Source organism: Fukomys damarensis, unplaced genomic scaffold, assembly GCF_012274545.1.
Source record: "Fukomys damarensis isolate Sample0158 unplaced genomic scaffold, DMR_v1.0_HiC HiC_scaffold_39, whole genome shotgun sequence".
Lineage (NCBI taxonomy): Eukaryota > Metazoa > Chordata > Mammalia > Rodentia > Bathyergidae > Fukomys > Fukomys damarensis.
Window position 1 is genome coordinate 70,452,242 of NW_022900951.1, and position 26,951 is coordinate 70,479,192.

General features: G+C 32.1%; 1 non-coding gene and 1 pseudogene across 1 annotated transcript; one reads left to right on the forward strand and one right to left on the reverse strand.

Moving 5' to 3' along the window:
• Positions 1-26,951, forward strand: part of LOC104850261 — a 104,607-nt pseudogene that overhangs the window by 61,404 nt on the left and 16,252 nt on the right.
• LOC117284852 lies at positions 12,083-12,217 on the reverse strand. Its single transcript, XR_004515923.1, has one exon. It is a non-coding gene; the product is annotated as a small nucleolar RNA SNORA70 (small nucleolar RNA).

Consider the following 26,951-nt stretch of genomic DNA (forward strand, 5'->3'; position numbering starts at 1 on the left):
AAAAAAAAAAAAGATGAGGTAGCTGACAACATCTGGAGTTGTTTTTGTGTCTTCCAGTCTGTTCTCCTGATCCTCAGGTCTGTTTCTTTGCCAATAACATGCTGTTTTTATCAAGGTTACCTTTTAGTATATTTTGAAATTGGGAATTGTTATACCTGCTACCATGTGTGTGCTGCCTAGGATGGCTTTTGCTATTCTAGGTCTTTTATGATTCCAAATGAATTTTTTGAATCTTTTTTCTAGTTCTGAGAAATATAGTGTTGGAATTTCAAGTGACATTGCATATAATCTGTACAGCAGTTTTGGTAGTATGGCCATTTTCACTATGTTGATTCTTCCTATCCAGGGGCAGGGGATATCTTACCATTTTCTTATGTCCTCCTCAATCTCTTTTTTCAGAATGCTGTAGGTTTTAGTGTAGAGGTCTTTTGCTTCTTCTGTTAGATTGATTCCTAGATACTTCATTTTCTTGGATGCTATTGTGAGAGGAATTGATTCCCTAATTTCTCTATCGGTGAGTCTGTTACTTGTTTACAAGAAGCCTATTCATTTTTTGGTGTACGTCTTGTATCCAGCTACAATATTGAATCTGTTGCTTAAGTCTAGTAGTCTTTTGGTGGAGTTTTTTGGGTCTTCCATGTAGAGTATCATATCATCATCAAATAATGACAGTTTAACTTATTCCTTTCCTATCTTTATTTCTTTAATTTCTTTCTCTATTCTTCTTGCTGTGGCTAATGTTTCCAGAACTATATCAAAGAGGAATGGTGGTAGTGGGCATCCTTCTCTTGTTCTTCATTTATTGTGAAAGTTTTCATTTTCTGGACATTTAATATGATGTTGGCTGTTGGTTTTTCATAGGTTGCCTTTATTAAGTTGAGATATAGACAATCTATTCCAATTTTTTGCAGGGATTTTACCATGAATGGGTGTTGAAATTTGTCAAATGCTTTTCCTGCATCTATCAATAGGGTCATATGGTTTTTGTCCTTGATATTGTTAACATAGTGTATTAAAATTATTGACTTAGGTATGTTGAAACATCCTTGCATCTGTGGAATAAATATGACTTGGTCAATATGTATGATATTCTTCATCATACTCTGTATTCTGTTTGCTAGTATACTATTAAGGATTTTTGCATCTATATTCATTAAGGAGATTGGCCTGGAGTTCTCTATTTTAGTTACGTCTTTCCCTCATTTGGGAATCAAAGTAACGCTTGCTTCCAGGAATGAATTTGGAAGTATTGCCTCCCTTTCAATTGCACTGAAAGTTTTCAAGAGTAAACGACGTAGTTCTCTAAATGCCTTGTAAAATTCAACGTGAATTCATCAGGACCTGGGCTTTTCTTTGTTGGTAAATTTTTAATTACATTTTCAATTACACTGATTGTAATTAGGGTGTATAAAATGTGTTTATCTTCTTTGTTCAACTTTGGTAATTAATAAGTATCTAGAAATCTGTCCATTTCTTCTGAATTTCCATTTTTTAGCGTATAGATTCTCAAAGTAGGTATTAATGATCCTCTGCATTTCTGTGGTACCTGTTGTGACTTTGCCTTTTTCAGCCCTGATTGCATGGATCTGAGCCTTTTCTTTCCTTTTTTTGATAAGATTAGCTAAGGGTTTATCGATTTTATTTATTCATTCAAAAAAACAACTCTTTGATTCAGTTATTTTTTGTATTGTTTTCTTAGTTTTCATTGCATTGGTTTCTGCTCCAATCTTTATAATTTCCTCTCTTTTTCACGCTTTGGGTTTTTCTTGCTCTTGTTTTTCTAGGATTCTAAGATTCATCAATAGATTGTTTATTTGAGATCAATCTGTTTACCTAGTGTGGGTATTCAGTGCTATGAATTTTCCACGTAGAACTGCTTTCATTGGGTCCCATAGCTTCCTGTATGTTGTATTGACATTTTCATTTATGTGTAAAAACTGTCTAATTTCTTCTTTAATTTCCTCTGTAACTCATTGATTGTTCAGGAGAGTGTTGTTCAATTTCCATGTGTTTGTGAAGTCCCCACAGTTTCTTATGCTATTGAGCTCCAGCTTGATTACACTATGCTCTGATAATTTACAGGGGATAACTTCAATTCTTTTGCATTTATTCAGACCTCTTCTGTGAGCTAGTATGTGGTCTATCTTGGAGAATGACCCATGTGCAGCAGAAAAGAATATATATTCGGATTTTGTGGGGTGGAACACTCTATAGACATCTATTAAGTACATGTGTTCAAAAGCTTTGTTGAGTTCTAGTATTTTGTTGTTGATTTTCTGCCTAGATGATCTGTCTCTTTGTGATAGTGGGGTATTTAGACCCCCCACTACAATTGCATTAGTGCTTATTTGGTTTCTCATGTGACTTAATATTTGTTTTATATAGTTGGGCACATTAATATTTGGTGCATATATATTTATGATTGTCATCTCTTCCACTTGAATTGTTCCCTTTACAAGGATGTAGTGGCCTTGTCTCTCTTAATGAGTTTTGGTTTGAAATTTGCTTTGTCTATGAATAAGATTGCTACCCCTGCTTTTTTCTGGGCTCCGTTCACATGGAGAATTGTTTTCCATCCTTTCACTATCAGTCTATGGGATTCTTTTTGCACCAGGTGTGTTTCCTGTATACAACATATTGTTGGATTTTGCTTCTTAATCCATTCTGCCAGTCTATTTCTCTTGATTGGTGAATGGAGGCCATTGACATTTATGGTTATGACTGATATGTACTGACTTATTATTGTCATGTTATTGTCCTTTTGTTGACTCTTTTTGCTTTTTCCTCCCTCTCCTTTTAGTTTCTTGCCTTGCCTATTTGATTTGATCTTTTGGTCCTCATGGTGTTGTGACCTTCTACTACATGTTTTCCCCGCCCTTTCTTTAAAGATGTTCGAAGTTGGGAGCTCAGAAAAATACCCTTTATGACCTCCTTTGCCTCTGCAGAGTGGGTCCAAGGACTGGCACAATCAGGAGGTCTGAAAGCAGGGGGGGTGTTTCTGGCATGTGCATGAAGATGCTTTCCTTGCTGGAGCTGATTCTGGTGCAGGCAGAGGAGGGCATGGCTACCCAATCCCACCGAATGGGCCCAAGCAGGCCAGAGGGAGAGCAGATCTAGGAGCGGCCTTTCCAAATCACCATCCTCGCGGTGACTGGTGGCGCGCAGTCAGGCTAAAATGTATAAATTAATAAAAATGCAAGAATAAAAGCAGAGCACTTTCCAAATTTGGAGAAAATCATCTAAATACATAAGAAGCTCAATAAACTTGAATGAGAATAAATATAAAGAAATACATCAAGATATATCATAGGAAAATCTTTGTTTTTTTTATTTTCAATTAAGTTTATTGGTGTAATTTAGATATACACAATGATCACATTCATCATATTTAATTTATACCTGTACATGATATATATTGATTTTTCTTTCTTTCTTATTCTACTTCCCTCCCCTCAACTCTTCTTACCCTCTTCATTTACAAAACATTGTTTCTAATTTACCTTTGTTTTCTCAATTTTCCCCTTTTCTCTTTCTTCCTTTTATCCTCCCTAGTGCCCTTTCTCATTTAAACTTTTTCTTCTTATTTCATATTATTTATTTTTGGTTTACTTTTACACTTGTAGTTTCTCATAGTACAGAAACAATACGACATTTATATATGTGTGTCCAATTAATTCATTTAAGATCATGGTCTCAAGGTAGATCCATTTAGCCAGAAATATCTCAATTCTATCCTTTTTGCACGAGTAGCACTCCTTTGTATTAAAAAACCCATATCTTCTTTATCTATTCAGTGGTTAATGGGTATTTTCATTGTTTCTAAGATTTAGCTACTACAAACTGATGCCCTGAACATGGGTGTGCATATATCATGGTGCTATGCTGCTTTTAATTTTGAGGAAAATTCCAACCAGGGAGATAGCTGGATCAAATGAAACCTCTAGTTTTAACTTTTTGAGGAAACTCCATAGTGATTTCCACAGTACTTTCTCTAGTCTATACTGCCATCAACAGTAGAAATGGAGTCCTATCCCCCACAGCCCAGGAAGAATTTGTTAATGGTAATTTATCTCTCTGCTCTGTTCTTTATCCATCTTCATTCATCCCCTACACAGTGCAAAATCATTCTACTAAGGAGAAATTGAATGTATACAAGTTCCTGGGTTATACTGGATTTGGTTATATAACTCTGGAATTTGTTCCTATGATTAATGATAGCAGATTAATAGATTCCACATTTTATCAGTTTCTGGGCTGTACTTCATGCTATTGTAGTTGCTACTTGCAGTACATTAACCATGATGCTGTACCTGTTGCAATCAGTTGTTTTCCCTTGTATGAAAACATGATGATTGTCTGGAGTAATAACCATCAACATAGTCCAGTACCAAAGCATTGGTGATGAGCCAAATAACATCTTCTCATCTCTAATAAATTGGGAAGGTAGAATCTTGGGACAGACAAAAAGACCAAGACTTAGCTACAATGTAAGGACATCTCTGAGAAACAGACATTTGCTAAGAAAACTCAGTACTATTGATGAAGTTCTCTACCATCATATATAAACATCAAAATAGAAAACAATTTAAAATAAAAATACAGAAAATTCAAAGATACAGAACTAACATGCAATGCCAGATTTGCAACCCACCTAGGACAAGTCCAGAGGACAATGAGATAGATAGAGGACATCCAAAGACATATACATGACTTTTCTGAAATGATAAAAGGATTATTAAAAATGGATGCATGATGGTATAGAGAAAATCAGATCCAAACTAATTTCTAAGGTAAAAAAAAAATGATCAAAATGAAAAACTTGCTACGTGAACATAGCACAGATACATATTTAAAAGAATAGACCTTAGAAAAATCATGGAAACCATGAATGCCCAACATAGTAAAGAAATAGAACTCACGGAACATTCAGATAGATATAAAGGAGATTAAAAACTCCATAGAAAGTATACATAACTGTCTGTAACAAGGTGAGGACAAAATATCAGATCTAGAAGACAAGATTGGGTTTAGTAACTGTGTAAAGAAAGATTTGTTAAAAATATCAAGAAGCCATGAAAAATCAATTGAACAGCTGCAAGATGATGAAAAGAACAACATAAGATTGATTGGAGTTAATGAGAAAGTAGGGGAAAACACAGATATCATGAAAACCCTGTTTACAGAAGTAATAGCAGAAAAATTCCCAAACAAAAGTTCCCAAAACTTCACAAAGAGAATGCTACATACAAATAAGTGAGGCAAATAGAACTCCCATTAGCCATTAAACAAAGAAATCCCCACCAGAGCATAATAATCACAATTCCAGAAACTCAGCAGAACAGAATATTAACAGCTGTTAGATAATAGAAAAAAAGAACTATCAATGAAAACTCATCAGAAGCACAGCTGACTTATCAACACAAACCTTTCAGGCACGGAGAGCTCTCCAACCCAGATTGATATACTTTGCAAAACTGTCTTTCAAAATAAATAAATAAAATTTTCCATGACAAAGAACACCTGAAGAAATTTATGACCAGTAAAGTAGCTCTATAACATGCTCTGAAGAATATTTTAGAAACAGACAACAAAGACCACAATTCCAAGAAAACTAATAAAAAAAAGCCACCAGACAAGGTAAGCAATTAATCAGAGGAGAAAGAAAGGGAAGCAATAACAGGAAAACATTATGACAAGTATAAACCATGCATGTCAGTTATAACCATCCATGTAAATGGTTTTAATTCACCAATCAAAAGAAACAGACCCAGGCTAGGCATTTAGCTCAGTGGTTCCACCACCCGCTTCACAAGTGCAAGGACGCAAATTCAATCCCTGGAACAAAATAAATAAATAAATAAATAAAAACACCCTAAAAACAAAGCAAACAAACAAAAAGGAAACAGACCAGCAGAATGGATCAACAAGCATGGCCCAACAATTCCCTGCATACAGGAAACATATTTAACTCCAAAAGCTTCCCAGACTGAAAATCAAAAGATGGAAAACAATACTTCAGGTGACAGGACCATGCAAATAAGCAGGGGTAGCTATTCTATTTGCAGACAAAGTGAAATTCAAGCTGAGACTGAATAAGAGAGACAAAGAAGGCCACTATATACTTATAAAGGGAAAACACCAAGAGGAAAGGATAACAAATATAAATGTAAATACAAGTGCACCCACCCAAGTCCAATAAATATTAATGGACAGGAAAAATCAAATAAAGAATACTTCAATTGTAACGGGAGTCCTCAATACCCCATTGACACAAATAGATAGGTAAACTTGAAAAAATAATCATTAGAGATATCAGAACTGAACCAAATCTGTGAAGAAATGTACTTAGTAGATGTTGAGAGAGGGTTCTAACCCACAACATCAGAATATACACTCTTCTCAGCAAAGACTGGCATGTTTTTCAAAATAGAGCACATACTAGCTGATAGAACATATTTAAGAAAATGCATATGAATGGAAATTATCCTATGCATATTATCAGCCATAGTAAAATAAAATTTGAAATCAATGGCAAAAGAAACCACAAAAACTACATAAATTGGTGGAAAATAAATAACACTCTCATGAACAACCAGTGTGTCACAGATAAAAGAAGTTAGAAAATTTCTACAATTACATGATAATACCTATAAAGCATACCATAAATTATTAGATGCAATGAAAGCAGTCCCACAAGGGAAATTTATAGTAATGAAGTGTCCCATCAGGAAAAAAGAAGAAAGTCAAATAAACAAACTTGTGTTGAAAAGAAGCACAAGTCAGCAGTTCTACATGGAAAATTCATAGCAGTGAATGTCCACACTAGGAAAACAGGGTGAGCTCATAATAAACAACTGAATGATGAATCTTAAACCCCTAGCAAAAGAGCAGGAAAAACCCAAAGCTCAAACACGGGAGGAAACTATAAAGATCAGAACAGAAATTAATGCAATGGAAAATAAGAAAATTATACAAAAAATCAATTAATCGAAGAGTTGATTTTTGGAAAGAATAAATAAAATTGATGAACCCTTAGCCAATCTAGTCAAAAAAAGGAAATAAAAGGCTCAGATCCATGCAATTATGAATGAAAAATGTGAAGTCACAACAGATCCAACAGAAATCCAAAGGATTGTTAATACCTACTTTGAGAACCTGTACTCTAATAAAATGGAAAACACAGAAGAAATGGACAGATTTCTAGACACTTATGAATTACCAAGGTTGAATGAAGAAGATAAAAAAGTCTAAACACCCCAGTTACAATCAGTGAAATTGAAAATGTAATTAAAAGTTTACCAATGAAGAAAAACCCAGGTCCTGATGGATTCTCCACTGAATTTTATGAAATTTAGAGAAGAACTATAGCCACTACTCTTGAAAATTTTTCAGTGCAATTGAAGGGGAAGCAATACTTCCAAATTCATTCCTGGAAGCAAGTGTTACTTTGATTCCCAAATGAGGGAAAGACCCAACTAAAAAAAGGAGAACCACAGGCCAATTTCCTTAAGGAACATAGATGCAAAAATCCTTAATAAGATGCTGGCAAGCAGAATACAGAGGGCCATCAAGACAATCATACACCCGACTAAGTCAGAATTATTCCAGGGATGCAAGGATTGTTCAACATACATAAATAAAAAAACTAATACACTATATAAACAGAGTCAAGAACAACAAATATGATCCTTTCAATAGATGCTGAAAAATGCCTTTGACAAAATTCAACACTCATTCATGATAAAACCCTGCAAAAATTTGGAATAAATGGTGTATATCTCAGCTTAATAAAGTTTATCTATGAAAAATCAACAGCCAACATCATATTAAATGGCCGAAAACTGAAAACCTTCATGTTAAATCAGGAACAAGACAAGGATGCCCTCTATCACCACTCCTGTTCAATATAGTTCTGGAAACATTAGCCACAGCAGTTACACAAGAAAATTAATTAAAGTAATAATAATAGGAAAGGAAGAACTTAAACTGTCATTATATGCTAATGACATGATACTCTACATTGAGGACCAAAAATTCCACCAAGAGACTTCTAGACTTAATTGACACTTTTAGCAGAGTAGCGGGATACAAGGTCAATACTCAAAAATCAATAGCCTTCTTGTGCACAAATAACTGATTCACTGACAGAGAAATGAGGGAAACAATTCCTTTCACAATAGCATCCAAAAAAATGAAATATCTAGGAATCAGTCTAACAGAAGAAGCAAAATACCTCTACACTGAAAATTACAGCACTCTGAAAAAAGAGATCAAAGTGGGTATAAGAAAATGGAAAGATATCCCCTGCTCCTGGGTAAGAAGAATCAACATAGTGAAAATGTCCATACTACCAAAACTGTTATACAGACTCAATGCAATTCCAATTGAAATTCCAACAGTATATTTCATAGAACTTGAAAAAATAATCCAAAAATTAATTTAGAAACAGAAGAGACCTAGAATAGCAAAAGCCATCCTAGGCAACAGGGACATGGCAGTGGGTATAACAATTTTGAAACTGTACTGCAAAGCCCCTGTGATAAAGACAGCATGGTACTGGCAAAGCAACATACCTGAGGATCAGTGGAATAGATTGGAAGATACAGAAATAACTCCAGATGTACTCAGCTACCTAATCTTTGAGAAAGGAACCAACCATCCTCACTGGAGAAAAGATAGCCTCTTTAATAAATGGTGTTGGAAAAACTGGATTTCAACCTGCCAAAGATTAAAACTAGACCCTTATCTTTCACTGTGCACTAAACTGCAGTAGGCTCTAGTCTCCTGCTCAGTATTGTGATGCAAGACTTAAGAAATCTCAAGACAGAATGAAAGAAAAAAGTGGTAGCTGAGGTGACAATTGCTGCTTAAGGAAAAGGTGCTGGTCAGTCTCATCCACTGATTTTTATGTTCATTAATCCTAGAGAAGGTGAACTATGTGTAAGGATATGACTACATGTACACATGTTTGTGCACTTTCTATGGAAATTAATTCAGGCAAGGCTTTAAAGAGAATAGAAAACATATTTTCAAAATAGAAGCAAGAGAGCCAAAATATATGGTTGCAATTAGAGCATAGTCCTTCTAGTTATAAAGGTACTAATTGTGGGAATGGAATTTGGGTACAAATTACTTCAATGTCAGTTATGCATGTTACCTAATATTAGCCCCACAGCTTCATAGGACATTACTCTGTTCTTAGCTGTGGCCCTTATCACAGACATCATGTTTACCTGTATGCTGCCAATGTGCTCATGCTACACTTATGTGCGCCACATAGCTTCAGTCAGACTCACTTCTGAAAGTAAGCCAATTGATCATACTTTGGGCATAATCAATATTGTGGCTTCCAGCTGTCACTATTTTTTTTTCTTATTTTCTTTACAGGACACGGTTTTTATAAATTAGTAAAAAAGTAAGCAAGGAATACAAAGAGGCATGATCAACAAAGTAGTAAAGACATCACTATCAATTAAAGTTTGACTTATATAGTAAAAAGAACAAGACACATTTAAGACTTGGAAAAATACAAGACTTACTGACTGAAAATTCCAAATGATTTTAGACAATAAAAAATAAAAATTATACTAATTATTGATAGTGACAAGAAAATAAGAGGTGCTCTTTGCTGAAGCAGGAAGAAACACAGTACTTTAAAAGTTTTTGGTGTCTTGAGGTTTTTTGAGAATGGTCATAAGATATCTGTGCCATAATTCTCTAATATCTGTTTCGGCTTCAGGATAGGATGATTATGGAATTGCCTCAGTTTTTAACAGTTCATTGTAAGAGCTAATATTTATCATAGTTACAGCAGATTGTTTTTCATCAAATATAATCATTGCAAAGGATATTCTACTAAAACACATTTTGAGTTAGCAATAGTTTACTATACGAGTGAAAAAATTTCAAATTCTCAGAAGGCAAAACTTAGATGATGCTGAAATTTTGAAAAAAAAAAAAAGCTTTGCATGTTTTGAAAGGCACTTGAGTGTCCTTAAATGCTTGAAGCTCAACAGGTGGCTATCACAATCATAAAGACATATAGTCATTCTGTTTCTAAGTAAATGATTCCAGAGTATTTGCCACTGTTTATATGAATATATGCATATTAATTGTGTATCATCCTTTATTTAATGTAAAACAGGGTATGTCAAGTGATAGGAAACTAGAAAAAGTATTTGAGTGTATAGTATTTTATTTAGACTGTATTTTAGCTCCTATTATAATGTTGGAACACAGATATACATTTGTGTCTTGAATATAAAATATAGTTTTTCATTTGAGAAGTGGCTGAAATTTCAGGAAGCACTGTTGGAAAGCTTCCCATAAAGAAAATGCTAAAGCAGCTTAATCCATTCTATATGCAATAGATTGCAAGTGGGTATTTGTCAGATTCCTCTGGGATATTTTTCTTTATAGCCAAACTACTTTTCAAAGGATCATAACATGTCTGTACCAAAATATAAAGTTTTGAGAAAAAAAATATAAATAAACATTCTAATCTACCTATGAAAGGTAGCAATAGAATATTTTATCAGGAGTAACATTAACATTATATGTATTACCTATTTTTATAGCAGCACAGTTTGTAATAGCTAAAACTTGGAAACAACCCATTTGCCCATCACTTGAAAACTGGATAAAGAAAATGTAGTTTTTCTATAAAATGGAATACTACTCAGCCATAAAGAATGAGAAATTAGGGTTATTCATAGGAAAATGGATACATATTGAGGATATACTCTTAAGTGAAATAAATAAGTCCCACATGTATAAATACTGAATAGTTTCTCTGGTGTGAAAAACTATAATAGGACACAAGATCCTAATGGGATAATTAACAATGTGAAATAGGAAGAAAAGGGCTAAAGGTGTAGGGAAAGTGGGAAGGGTAGGGGAAAGGGAATAAGGGAAAATTTTTAAAAATATGAGAAAACAAAAAAAGTGGAAATAAAGTGTTTGCAAATGGGGAGGGGAGGAGGGGCAGGATAATGCGGGGAGGGTAGGGACAAGGAGAAAAAAGTGAGAACCAAGACCTGTCATGTAGAGGTACAAGATCATAGTAACGAATGCAAATGTATTGTATACCTAGAATGTACCAATAAACTCAATAAAAATGTTAAATTTATATTTGTTTCTCTGTGTTAACACATCAAAAATGAAAAATTTCCTAAAAGTAGTAAATGTTAATATTTGACATTAAATGTTAGGCTAGTAATTCATTTTTCCCATGATATATATATATTATGCAAGTCAGATTATAAAAATATTTCATACACATATATTGAAAATATTACCAAGTAAATTTTATGAAAGTTATCTTTGATACATAACAAACATGTCTCAAAATGCACCTACTTAATATTATCTTCTGTATAAAATTCATACACAAGAAGTACATCCAATTTTTCTTGTATCCAATTTTATTTTCTGCTTCTAAATATTTCATGAAGTGACCTTATATTTAATATTCACTACAAATGTAAAACGTTTTGTGCAGTATATTGCACTTCCATTCTTCAGAAAAGAAATTGATTATAGTGATTTTAGAAGTCTTATCTACCATCAAATACACTTTTTTCCAGGAAAAATAAATACACATAAATATCCCCGTACTTATATTCTAACTACATTTCCATTTATAATTTTGGGGGAGAAAGCAGAGATAAGATTTATTAATGAATTTTTTATGAAGGTGGCATGACACATGGAAGCCTTCAGAAGTGCAAGGTCCACTAGATTTCTAGGGGACAACATTTCATGATGTATTTCATCTGACAGCCACCAGGGATGAGGTACTTCTTAGCCAAGATGTCTTCAAATTCGTCTGCACTGAAATTAGTGAAGCCTCATTTCTTGGAGAAGTGGATCTTCTGGAGTCCAGAGAGGTCAAATTTGGCCTTGCCTTGGGGCTTTATCACATATTCCTTGTTTTGCAGCTTGGTGTGCATGGACATGATGATATGTCCAATGTGAACCTTCACCACTGTGCCCTGGAGAGTCACAAAGGCAACTTGCATGCCTTTCTGGAGACAAGACTGGGGACAGCAGGAGATCAGATACATAAAAATCCATTGGCAATCAGGGTCTCCAAGGTCCCTTAAGGCAGCTTACACAAGCAACAGGCTGCTCACACTACTGAGGAAGTTGATGTTTGCAGCCATTATACACTGGGCACCCATCGGCAAAGGAACTCAGTCAATTTAATTGACTATAGACATTCCTATATTTCAAATTGGATTATTCAGAATGTTATAAGCAGACTCATGTAATTTCAATATATTATTTAAGAAAACCACAACTTTGAATAAATTAATTCAACTGAAAATGTTCATATTTATTATGTTAATATTTACCATTTTAAATTTTTTATTAATACATATTTGTAGCATACCATTACATTCACTGTGGGGAATTAGTAAATGTACATAACAAAATTTAATTCCTTTTACAACCTCTTCTCTTCCCTTTCCTTTCCTTCTACTTCCATCTCTTGGGTCCCTCCTCATTTGTTTAAGAACTATCACTCTATTAACTATGTATTATATTGCTTTTAAACTATTTGTATATTATTTATCATATAAAAGAAACCTCATCATATTGTGTATAAATACCACATTTAATTTATCAATTCATCTGTTGATGCACACATAGAATTCTTCAAAGATTTTGATATTATGAATTCTGCAGTTATAAATATAAATGTTAATGCATCTATATAATATGATATATTTAATTATTTGGGGAAAATACTTAGGAGAGGAATAGCTGCATTAAATTGAGTTTCTAATTTTATTTCTAGATGAATTTCCATACTTACTGGAGACCTCTGCAGTAGGTTCCTGTCTCCTGCCTAATGTACAATGAAAGGCTGAAGAAAGACTCAAAGAGAGAATTAAAGAGAAAAGTGGGGAGCCAGGACAGCCAATGTTGACCAGTGAGTGAAGGGCACTGGCCAGTCCAAGCCACTCCTTTTTATTGGTAATCAATTGGGGTAAAAGTGAGATATGTGTGAGGATAGGACTGCATGTGAGGACATGCAATCATGAAGATTCTATGGATACTAATGCAGAGAAGGCTTTTAAAGGAAAGGGAAAAAGCACTCTAGAATTAGGAACAGTATAGATAAATATATATATGGTTATAATTTAATCCTTGTCCTTGTAGTCAAGGTCTTAGTCATGAGAATGGAATTTGGGTGAGAGATACTCTGACCTCAGCTATAATGTTATCTCAGAATAAAACCCATAAGCTTCATAGGCCATTTCTCTGCTCTTGTCTATGGCTATTAGTGGAAAGGACATGCTAACCTGTGCACTATCTTGATGCTCATGAGGTGCTCCCATGAGTCATGTAGCTTCAGTCAGACTTGCTTTATAAAATAAAGCAAATGCAGGATTTAACTCTTTACAGACTACACTGCTTACAGCTTGCTTTGGGCATAATCAGTATTGCAGTCCCCGGCACATTCTGACTTCCATAATTGTTGTACTAGTTTATATCCCCATCAACAATATAGAACAACTATTTTCCCTGTAGTCTAACCAGCATTTGTTAATATTTAATTTTAATGATAATTGCAATTCTTCCTGGAGTAAAATTGAATATTTTAATTTGCTTTCCCTTAGTGGCCAGAGATGTTGAAACATTTTGTATATTTCTTGGCCATTTCTACTTCAGCCTCTGAGAACTGTCTATTCATTTCAGTTGTCCATTTAGTGATTAGATTTTTTTTGTACTGGGGATCAAACTTGGGACCTTACTCTTGCAAGGCAGGTGGCAGAACCACTGAGCTAAATCCCTGGCCCTGGATCTTTTAATTTGAGAGTTATATTTTTTCTAGTTTATGTATTCTAGATATTACCTGTAGGTCAAAAGTGTAGCTGGAAAAAACTTCTCCCATCCTACAAATTGTTTTGCATTCTGCTGGTCATTTTCTATTGTGTCCAAACACATTTTAATTTTATGTAATTCCATTTGTTCATTCTTGATGCTATTTCTTGTTCAACTGTTATTCTGTTCAGAACATCCTTGCCTGCAAGTATGTTTGAGTCTTACCTATTACATCTCCCATCAGATTGTCTTCCTTTTAATATGTATATTTTAAGCCAATTTCATTTTCATTTAGTACATGGTGAGAGATATAACTCTAGCTTCAATTTTCAGCATATGTCTAGCCATTTTTCCAAGCACCAGCTTGTAAAGAGGCTATCTTTCTCCAGAATATGTTTTTAGCCCCTTTTTCAAAATCAGATGGTTGAATGTGCCTGCAGTTTTTTCTGCATACTTTAATTTGTTCAGTTGGTCTACATTTCTATTTTTCTGCCAATGCAATGAAGTTTTTATCACTTTCACTTTATAATATAACTTGAAATACAGGTTTGTGATAGCTCTTCACATTTCGCATTACCCAGGGCTTCTCTTGCTATTCTGGATCTGCTTAGTTACCTATAAATTTTAGGACTGTTTTCACTAGTTTTGTGAAGAATGCTGTTTGTATTTTGATTGGCCTTATATTAACTCTGAATATCAATTTTTGAAATAGGGCCGTTTTGATGATATTGGTTCTGCCTATCTAATAACAGGGAATGTCTTTCCAATTTTGGATGTCCTCTTGAATCTCTCTCTCTCTCTCTTTTTTTTTTTTTGAGTAATGTAGCTGCTGTTGTAGATATGTTGTTGTAGAGTTATTTACTTTCTCTTGAGGCTACTGTAATTTATTTATTTTCCTAAATTCTCCGTTAGTGAGTTCATTTCAGGTACACAGGAAAACTGTTCATTTTATCATGTAAATCTTTTATCCTGTTAATTTGATGAATTTGGTTTTTTTAAGAGTCTTTTTGTGAATTTGAGGCTTTATATATAAATTATTATGTCATCTCTGTGCCGTGATAATTTGACTTCTTTGTTTCATATATATATTCCTTTTGTTACTTTATATGGCCTGATTGCTCTGGCTAATATTTCAAGTACTATGTTGAGCAGGAGTTATGGCAATGAATATCCTTGTCTTCTGCCTCATTTTAAGGGAAACATTTCAGATTTTTCTGAATTAATACAATGATGACCATTGGTTTGTCACCAATGGCTTCCATCAGATTGAGACAGGACCCTTCTCTACCTATTTTCTTTAGAGTTTGGTTTTTTTTATCATGAATGGATATTGAATTTGGTAAAAGGCTTTTTCTGCAACTGTTGATATGTTCATGTGATTTTTGTTCTTGCTTTTGTTTATGGTTTGTAGTATATTTATTGATTTGCATATGTTGAATCATTCTTGCATCCTTGACAGGAAACCTATTTGGTTATTATGTATGATATTTTTATGGTTTATTGCATTTTATTTGTATATTATTGAGGATATTTGCATCTAGAAGAATTCACTTTTATTTTCTTTATTAGTAGGGTCAAACTCTGATTTTGTAATCAGAGTAATTTCACCTTTGAGGAATGAGTTTTGATGAAGTCTTTTGCTTTCAATTTTACTAAAGTGTTTGAAATGTGTTGGCATTATGCTGTCCCCAAATGTTTTGTAGAGATTATTGCTGAATCCATCAGTTCCTGGTATTTTTTTACTTGGTAGTTTTTTATTATTCCCTCAATTTCATTACCTAACAGAGATTTTACTGTCCTTTTATTTCCACCTGATAATTCAAATGTGTCTAGAAGTCTATTTCTTCAAGATTCTCCAGTTATTGGACCCCAATCTTTTACACTACTTACTAGATTTTGTCAATTTTTTTTAGATTTTTCAATGTTGAGTAAGATTTTGCCTGTTTAACCTTTAATTGCAAGGTTAATTATTTTCTCTCCTTTTGTTAAATTTGGCTAAGGATTAATCTATTTTTTATTCTTTCAAATATTCATTTTTGATTATTTTATATTTTGGTTGATTTTTTATTCTCAATTTTGTTAATTTCTGCTCAGTTATGATTTCTCTCCTTACATTTGGTTTGAATTTAGATTATTTTTGATTACCTAGTATCATTAAGTCCATTGTTAAATTATTTGAATATTCTCTGCTCTTCTAATGCAAGGATTCAGTGGAATAAACTTCTTTCTTGGGACTGCTTTCATTTTGGTCCCTTAGATTTTTGTATGTGGTATTTGCATTACCATTTTATTTCAAGAATTACTTAATTTCTCCTTTGAGTTTTTTTCTGCATCTCATTGAGTATTCAGGAGGGTGTTGTTTAGTATCCAGATATTTGTAACATTTCTGTGGTTTTCTTTGCCTTTCAACACTGACAGTTAATATCATTTCACATTGCATCCAGTTAGTGTCCAATTATCTCCAGCCCTAATCTACTTCTATATCATTTTATGTCAATTTAAAACAAAAATTATCTTTCCTCCAATATCTAATATCACACTTCTTATTTATTCCTAAGACCTTACTATATGCACATTCTATATATTAACAATCATGATCATATCTATATTATCTAAGGCAGTATAAGCTTCTTTTTACAGATTCCGAGATTTAACAGAACTTCATTTAACATCCATATTTCTACCAGATGACTCTTTATTGCAATGTATAATTGTTTTCTATCATGAACCTCCAAATTATTACAAATTTACAAATTGCCCAACTGTAAAACTAGTTTCATCACATTTTCAGGTGCTAGTTATCATAGCATTCCAATTTCAGTATCAAAGTCTCTTAGTTCCTAACATAGATAAAATGTATTATTACAATTGGAATTGATTAAAATAACACAAATTTGTTCCTCTGAATTCTACAGGATACTAATTTGAAATAAAGTTTTCTGTAGTTTTGGATCATTCTTGGAGTTCTAGAGGATGCTATTTTCTATGTTTCCTGCTATTTTCTGGTGGTTGTTGGTAATCTAATGTTTTGGGCTTACTGCTGCATCATTCCAATTATGCAACTGTTATTACATAACTTTCTTTCTTATGAATCTATTCATTTCTGTGTTTCTTCACTTCTTAAATAATAATAGTCTAACTGGCTTCAGAGACTTTGAAAAAAGCAATTACCATTGAAGGTGACATTCACAGTTGCCTATTGTTTGAATATGTATGTAACATTTGGTAGAACAGAATTAAATATGAAATACTAATAAAAGGAAAATTTGTACTCTAATACAGTTTTTTTTCAAATTCCTCAAGATCTCTAATCTGTATAATTTTTGAAGTCTTCCTGAATAAAATTATCTCTGCTCCATTTTACACTTCATTTGGAAAGTGGAAACTGGTTAGAAATAGATCTAAGAAATAGATAATTTAAAAATGGGAAGCAATAAAAAAGATCTAGGTCATTAGAATGGCTATTTTGAGCACTTGCAGAACTTTAAATCTTCATTAATTTAGTCCTCATAAAATATACATACATCATTATAAATAATTTTAATTATTAGATAAAATTTACTAGAAAAATAAAAAAAGAATTATGCTTTTATTAAAAGCAAGAAGAGTGATTTTCACAAATTCAATATTTATAAACAAAATTTTCTGTATATGATATGGTTTTGAAAAAGCTTTATAGAATTATATTATTAAACAATGAATTCCATTTATAAAATATTTACTCAAATACCTTTGTTTTTATAGTATAGAGTGATATAACAATAATGTGATTTTTCCTGAGGAATCCTCTGTATATGCTTTCTTCAGAATCAAATAAGCTTTCAACTTCCTTGTTAGGAAGATGAATTAATTATAGCAATAACAAACACACTTATCTTTTTGATTCAATAGTGGTATGCCACTCAGAGTTATAAACAGGTTAATAGTAAAGAAATGTGGTGAATACGTTTCGTTGCTTTGCAAATTACTTTATGGTCAAAAAATAACAATGCCCTCTTTGAAAGAGAAATAAGGGAATTACATATGAACATAATGATGAATAAGAAAGCATCCTTAAGGAACTGTATGGAAAGAGAAAAAATAAAACATAGTAATAAAATACACCCAGTCTTCTTCAAAGTTTGATGGTTCTGGTAAGGTTGAGGTTGGTTTCTGGAATTGCTACTTATCTAAGAATAATGACTCACATGAGTTCAAATTGCTTTTTGGGGGGAAAAATTAAAAATGTTAAGGAAAATTGTGGGAAACAGTGGATTATTCAAAATTTTGTAACAAAAGTTAATTGATGATAATTTGAATTTAAATTAAGGCATTTAATGAGAAATTAAGTAGGCAACATATTAATGGTACTATTGATATAAAAATGTTAAATAAATTTCCCACATTGGCTGCATGGCACAAATGTGTTTAAGGCAGATGTCCTCACATAAGATGTAAAAGATTTTGAAAAAAAAAACAGCAGAGAGTATTTCCTACTTTTTAATTTACTTTGGGTAAATTTACTTATCAAATTGTATCTTTAAAATAGTACAAAATTTATAAAGAAGTAAATTCTGAATTACACACAATTAAGCCATACTAATAATTTGATACAATGCTTATTATTTTGAATTATGTAGTTGCTGAGTGTTTTGTATATTTACTTTATTCTCTTTTAAAAAATTACTGTCTCATTAAGAGTCTGCAGCCCATATCTGCTATGTTTTGACATGTGGAAAATGTATAGTTTTCTTTAGAATTAACTATCCTTGAAGAGACTGCTTGATTTCTTAAAAATTATTGGGAAATATCTTAGAAAAGTCTTTCCTCATAATTAGTAAGATAACTTTGAAATACTAACCGAGGCCAGATTAATTTCCTGAGGGATCCACTCTTCTTAGTTTGCTAGACCATAAGACTTGTCTGATTATTAAGATTCTGGTGTCTAGGAAACCTCTTTCACCTATTTATGATATTGTAGAGATTAACACCCAGAAACATATACAGAGATATATATGATAAGCAATAATTACTGTAAGAAGAGTAACAAATATTATGATAAAGAAATTGAAACATTTAATAAAAATCAGTTTTCTTGGAAGATATGAGAGTGTATGAACATTTGGCTGTGTCACTATGAAAATATTTTTAATTCCATTAGTACAATAGTTTAATAAGTCTAAAAGTTGGAGTCCCTGAGCAAACAATGTTTTCTTATTCTTTATTTAAATATATCTGTCATGTATAAAGTTAATTAAAATAATTTTCCTACCTAAGCACATGAATTAATGGTTAAAAATTCAATGACTCCTTTTAACTCTCTCTGCATGTGTATATGTGTGTGTATGAGTGATTAATCCATTAATTTTATGATATAGCTTATACTTAGCAAGAAATCTTGAAAAATTTTATATACTTAATGATGAAATTAAAATTGAAAGTCTTAAAAATGCATAATACATTATATCAATTTTGTTATAACATTGACATTTTCCTTATTTCTCACTATAGATGTTTACTCAACATTGTGCAAACATGTTATTCTGGTGAATTACTATATAAGACTAAGTCATGGAAGAAAGAAAGATTCATATTTGTAGAAGCATTTATGTCTTTCCTTTCATCGACTACCATGTTCAATACTCTATTTTGTATTAATAAAATATTTTGTATGAAAACAGACTTGAAAATCATTTTCAGTTCATTTTGACTTGAATATAGGAGTTCATTTTAATTTAAAATTTAAGCCATTATCAAGAATAAAATCAGTATTATTTCACTAAAAGCGGTATATGGAGAGGACCTATAGTCTAACATCTGTGGTGATCAGAGGATTTTAGAAAACCACTACATTAAAAAGTTTCAATAATTTGAATTCACAGAATCCTAATGATTTCTGATTCTTAACATTAGAAGAACACTTACCAAAAAAACCCATATGTTACAAATTCTATAAGCCTGGTACATATATTTTTGTCCAATACCCTAGTATAGCCTAGAGATATCATCTTTATATTAATAACTATTGGAAGGCAATTTGACATTGTGAAATTTACTGAAATTTCCTTTGATGTAAAACCCTTCCTTAAGTCATGTGTTATTACTTTCCACAGAATCCAGACATTGGAGTTTCCATATAGGCTTAGTTTCATTGAAATGAACCATTTGAATTGTAAAGAATAAGGAGATACAATTCATGGCCACCAAAAAAGTGACAACTGAATTCAATAACTCGAAGGAAATCACATTTTATTTGTGCTGAATATGTCTCACCACTCTTATCATGCCACTTCACAGTTCATGTCACTACACAGTTATTTTAAAGCTCTTCAAGGTTATTGTGAGTGTTTAAATATTCTCTATAAACATCTCTCAAACAATTATGAAGCATTTATGAGGATATGGACTATTTAGTTACTAGTTTTTTAAAGTTTAAAATATTCACAGGAAGAAATTCTTTGAGGAAAAATTGCAAATTTGATTATTTCTTTATTTGGGATGAAAATAACATATTGCCATTAGAAGTTTTATTTGTTCATTTTGATCAAATTTATTTTACAATGTTACCAAATAGCAATATTAGAAAATTGAGGGGGATTTGTGTGGGGTAAATATTTTTAAAAAATATTTAAAAACCTGGCATACTTCTCTAACTGGATATCTTATGAAGGAAACTTCTTCAGCATTTTACTAAGCAATATGGCCTCCCAAAAACATTGTGAAAACATTTGTGGCTTATAATTATGTTTCTTAGCCACAACAAAGAATTTCAAGTCTATGTAATTTATTAAAGAATCGTTTCCAGGAGAAATCACTAAAGGCTGATGCGTGTGGGTGGTGGGGTGCAGTGTCGATAATATTCTAGGAAAGTGTGCCTTTTCAGGGAGGTCATTGATTCAGAGATTAAGGAGAGGACATGGATCTTGATATGGCAGCAAAGGTGTCAGCTATATAAAATTACCACTGTGGGATATATCCTGGCATATTTTCTTTGTTTATAGACGTGTGTTTTATAACAGAGAGGTAGACTGATAGATGAAACAATAATAGATGAAGCATCACATACTTATAAATGTTCTGTTCTTTATTTTGATTAATATCTTTTCTAGCTGCATTTATTCAGTGTGTTAGGGTACCCCTATCACTACCACTTAGATATTTTCTCTCATTTATATATCCAACAGTTATTTTTTAGCTTCTTCAGGACCTATTCAGGTGTTACAAATGCATTACACAACTGAATACATGAAATCTCATGTAGCTTGCCTATTATTATCAGGGAATACACAATAACATACATAAACACACATATATGGAATTTTTGCCTTCAATATTTTATTTTACATTTCTTCTTACATGAGCTCTTCCATTATACTTAGACATTTTTCTTGGTGTTTTTAGATTATCTCTATCACTATGTTCTAGCACATTTTTAATAGTATTTCTTAATTTGTTTTTTAAAAACATATTTGCTTTCAAATTTGAGATTTTTAAGGTACTGCTTTATAAAATTAACAAATTTGTGCATCATTAGTCAACATACTTTCAAATATATTTTTGTGTCCTCACTTTCTGTTACCAGCTTTTTAAAATCCAGTGAAATGTTAAATAGCTTATATTATTTTAAACCAATTTTGCAGTATGTTTATTCTTTATAATTCATTTTTCTCTTTTTTCCTATTGCTATGTGTTCAAGTTCACTTTTTCAGTTGCTTATCTTTTTTTTGTCATATCTAGAATTTATTTCATTATATTTTTATCTCAAGGATCTGAGTGTTTTTCAATTTCTCTCTTGGATATTTTGATATTTTCTTTATATGTGCAAATATATAGTGCATATTTATGAATGCTGTTTTAATAAATTTTATGGTAATTTTGTCTTTGTCAATTCTAATTATCTTTCTCTTTATTAGTTTATTCTTGTCTAAGGTTCATATGCTTGTACCATTTATGTGGCTACTAATATTTATGAAATGCTAGGTGAGATTTATTCTAGAATGTTGATTGTTAAATTTTGTTCTGTTTATTTCTCTAGTGTTAATGACAAAATGCTATTAAATAATTTTCAGATGCATTTGATCTACTTGATGATTTTTAAAAATCTTTGCTATGTCAGGAAGTAGAAATTTTATCCAGGAATATTTTGTTGAAACAAATAAACCATGGCTTTTTTTCTTTTAGATTATATTTAATTTCACTATGTTATAAAATCTCTTGGTAGACTTACGATCTCTACTCATAAATATATATACTTTTTATTATTAGAAATACTTCTTATCAGTGTTTTTCCCCTTGACTTGAACAGCTTTCTTTCCTCTATGCTCAAATCAGTAGACAATGTCTGTAGGAATATTTCTTTGGATCTATGGTGCTCTTTCTCTCTTTGAGCACCTATATATTGTCTGGTACTTGCCAAAATCAATTATAGATGTTTTAAAATCTTCAAACATTGATTTCTATATTCTTAACTCTAATGTATAACAACCTTTGCTTCTACTTCCACCTGCCTGTTTTGTGATTTGGGTTGTGCTTCCCAGAATTAAGCTAGAGCAATTGATGGGTTGATCCCACTTCTGATTTTGTTCTTAGTGATTGCATCCATGGCTAATTGTTCCATTGCCTTATGTTTCAGATGGTTTACTCTTTGACAGTGAAAAGCTAAGGATTCTCTTCATAACAGTTAAGACTTCATGAATCAAAGCAGAATATCTTAAAAATAGAATATTTTCTCATAATTCCAATCAGTCGGCTAATTTAGAACTACACACCCTTAATTTGAGTATCACATGTCCTATATTCAGCCAGTTCTGTAAAACCCCATCTGTGGGCATATGAGGCTTTGTGGGGAAATCTAGATACAAGTCATATCTGTGATTTAATAAATGAACTTATAAATTAATTGATTAAAATTATTTAAGAAATCACAAAATAAAATTGATTATCACTGATATTTTGATTCTATTGCTTTATTCTCATTACTGACATGCTGCTCTTGTCTCTATCATTGTGGTTATATTGTGGAATACAAGAAGCTTTTACAAACAAGGTCTTTAATGAGCACTTCAATAAAATCAATGAAAGAATGTGGCAATCACTGGGAAATGGAATAAAAAAGTCTTTTAAGCACTTTTGATGATACTATCATAATGGCTTTATTATTAAAATTTATAATCGACTTTTGGATTCAAATCAAAATCATTTTAACTTTCCTCACCTTTCTAAATACAAATTATATAAATGAAGTATGAAAAAATTTTAAAGAGTTTCTAACTTTGCTTATAACATCAATTGGGTATGAACAATACATGTTACTTATTTATAAATGTATACTGAGATAATACAAAATTACTTTCTGTCACCGAACAGAATCTGAAGTTTCCACAGAGTGAAGCATCAGGAATATTGTCTCACCCCACACAAAGGGCAGGTTACAGGTTCACTGACATCCATCACAGAAAAACAATTTTTAACACACATCAGTGAAAGACATCAAAAATGCTTATTAGGTATAATTTTAAAAGTACATTTGCAGTGGGTGGGGGGTTTAGTTCAATGGCACTGTGCCTGCCTCACAAGCACAACGTCCTGAAATGATCCCGGTACCCCCAAAAAAAGTACAGATGCAGAGAGAACAGAAAATAGGAGGTAGGGAGAGAGATAAAGAGAGAAAGAGAGAGAGAGAGAGAGAGAGAGAGAGAGAGAGAGAGAGAGGCACAATATAGTCAGAAATTGAGTTTTATATGAATTTGTGTGTGTGCTCTAAATGAGTGATATAGTATGTGAATTCTTAGTGTCTGTAAGGTTTATCCATTTATGGGATATCATGAGAAACATTTTCTCATCTTTGAATCTAAGTTGTGTAAGTAAAAGGCATAAGCCTAGACCAAAATTTATAGGTTGAAAATATTTAAGAACCACAGGATTATTTTCAAAGTAACTTTTGTTGTTGGTGGTGTTGTTAGGAAGAAAAAGACTGAGTAGCCTTTCTGTCCTTCTCTGCTGTTTTTCTCAAAACTACCATTTAAAAATTACAACCTTCCTTGTGTCTTTTGTACATATCTTTAGTTTTTATTCTACCTATAGTCAACACAGTCGTCTTTGATCTCTTATCTTTAATGAATATAGAGTTATCAAAAGTTCATTTTCTTGCAGATGCTACAGAGTGACATTACCTGTCCAGGGATAAAAAGTTTTATCCTGGCTCATCTAAAAAAGACATAGGAATATGCTTTTTTTCTTAATTTGAAGAACCATCATATTTTGATAATCTGGGGAAAAGGGCAAAGACATATGTATTAGTTCACAACAGCAAATCAAACAGCAGTAATTTTTATTTCTAGCACGAAACTAAAAAAATAAGTTGTTTTTTTGCCAAATTCTTCTGGAGAACCAGAATATCAACAAATTATGAATACCAAATAGTTTTCCTGGTGTGAAAATCTGTAATAGCACGTAAGATCCTAATGAGATAAGTAAGATCCTAATGAGATAATTGACAATATGAAATAGGAAAAAAAGGGGCTAAAGGTATAGGGAAAGTAGGAAGGGTAGAGGAAATTTAATAAGGGAAAAAAATGAGAAAATGGAAATGAAGTGTTTGTAAATAGGGAGGGGAGGAGGGGGTGAAGGGAGGGCAGGGACAAGGGGAAAAAATGAGAACCAAGACCTGTCATGTAAAGGTACAATATCCCAATAATGAATCTAACTGTATTGAATACCTAAAATATACCAATAAACTCAATGAGAAAAAAAAACTTATGGAAGATTAAGAGAAATGCTGACATTGAATTTATTTATGTAAAATATCTTGTACCTGCTTTATGATATGTAGTAGTGACCATGCTTTATCAGAGCTACTTTAATGATATTGCTCTAGAATGTTTTCTTTCCAGATGATGATTAAGATGCTAAAAAAAAAAATTGTGCCAGGTACCACAACAGCAACAGAACTTTGCTGTTTTCTCGATATTATTCTTTTCTTTGTTTTTTTGTTATTGTTTTTTAATGGAGTGTGCTGAATGTCTATAATTTTGTTCAGATGACTGCAGAATCCGGAAAAGCTCTTGCTGATATTGATGCATAACATACTGCTATTATTGGTCTTTTTATATAAATAATTTCAACTTTGGAAAAAATTACCCCAATTTACTGTGTTGAGTTGGCATTGTACAGAAATTGACAGCCATATTGGCCTAAAAATGTTAATTTTTTAAATTTTACTTTTACTTTTACTTTTAATTTTATTTTTTCCATTTGTACAGCGGTAACGCACTGTATTAAATATGTAAGGTCATATCTATGTGGGTTTGATTACAGAAACTAATAAAGTATTTTCTAAATGAAAAAAAAGAATAAGATAAGACTGCAAGAGCAAGAAGCAATTTAAATATGTTCAGGGACCATTTTCATCTTCAGAATTAAGGATTATTTTAATATTTATCTTAGGATTCCCTATTTTTAATGTTCATACAGAGATTTCTTTAACTGAAAAACCGAATAGTTTCTCTGGTGTGAAAAACTATAATAGTACACAGGATCCTAATAAGATAATTAATAATGTGAAATAGGAAGTAAAGAGCTAAAGGTGTGGGGAAAATGGGAAGGGTAGGGGAAAGGGAATAAGGGAGAGGAAAAAATATGAGAAATTGAAAAAATGGAAATAAAGTGTTTGTAAATGGGGAGGGGAGGAAGGGGTGAAGGGACAGAAGGGACAAGGGGAAAAAATGAGAATCAAGACCTATCATGTAAAGGTACAGGATTGCAATAATGAATGTAACTGTATTGTATACCTAGATTGTACCAATAAACTCAATAAAAAGAAAAAAAAGAACTTATTTATAAAAGTAGATTTTGTAATACAAAAGACAAAAATTTGGAGTTTTCCAGAATAATAGCAAAGGTGAGTATTAGCTTGACTTGGAATTACAGAAATCTAGAAGATAGAAATTTTGCAAGCATGTTAAACAAGAAATGGTCCCAAATTAAAAGTGAAATGACGAAGACTAATGACCCCTAATTGACAGGTATCATATGAAATTAGGCAGTATTTGACATAAACAAAGCAACTTTATATTAATATCTGTCTTGAGATATTTGGCCAAGTACAACAGATAGAATTTAAGTGCATACAGACTCTTCTCTATTTTCCCAAAAGTAATTCTAATGTTTCCAATTTTAAAATATAATAGTGGTAAAGGACTAAAGAATAAAAAAATAATACTTATGCTTTTATGCAATCAATGGGCCTTTAAAAGACTGATTAAAATCCTGAGGACCTGAGATCTTGCTTCTATATTGTGGCCTGAATATTCCAGATAACACAAACATACAAAGCCTGAAAGAAATAAGAGGAAGTTAATTTATATCCCCAATTAACATTTGCTTGGTACAATATTTATATTTGTGTATTTTTCTAATAGACAAATTTATACAAGAAGAAAAAATTTTACCTAAAGGATTCTTATTTATTTATTTCTTGTTTCATACCAGGGATCAAACTTCAGACCTTGGGCCAGGGATTTAGCTCAGTGGTGTTGCCACCTGCTATCATAGTTAAGGATACATTGGAAAATCTAGTAGACCTGAGACTCTGGACCACTCAGTTGTGGCTTAAATTGTGCAAGTGTCATTGGAGATTCAATAACAGCTGCTATATACCATTCAGTTCTTTTTACAATACTTTAAATTATTTTTTGTTATACTTTTATGCTGGATGTTTAAGGCCAAGACAGAGAAATGACCTATGTTAATCAAAATTATTCTGATATCTACCGCACTTATAGTACGTGTTTATTTGTTTCATAATATCTTTTGATTTTCATTGGTTACTTTAGGGGCCAGCTTCTCAGATCATACATTTTTTACTTTTTTTTTCTTTTTATTGAGTTTATTGGTACATTCTAGGTATACAATACAGTTACATTCAAGACAGAGAAATGACCTATGTTAATCAAAATTATTCTGATATCTACCGCACTTATAGTACGTGTTTATTTGTTTCATAATATCTTTTGATTTTCATTGGTTACTTTAGGGGCCAGCTTCTCAGATCATACATTTTTTACTTTTTTTTTCTTTTTATTGAGTTTATTGGTACATTCTAGGTATACAATACAGTTACATTCATTATTGGGGTCTCT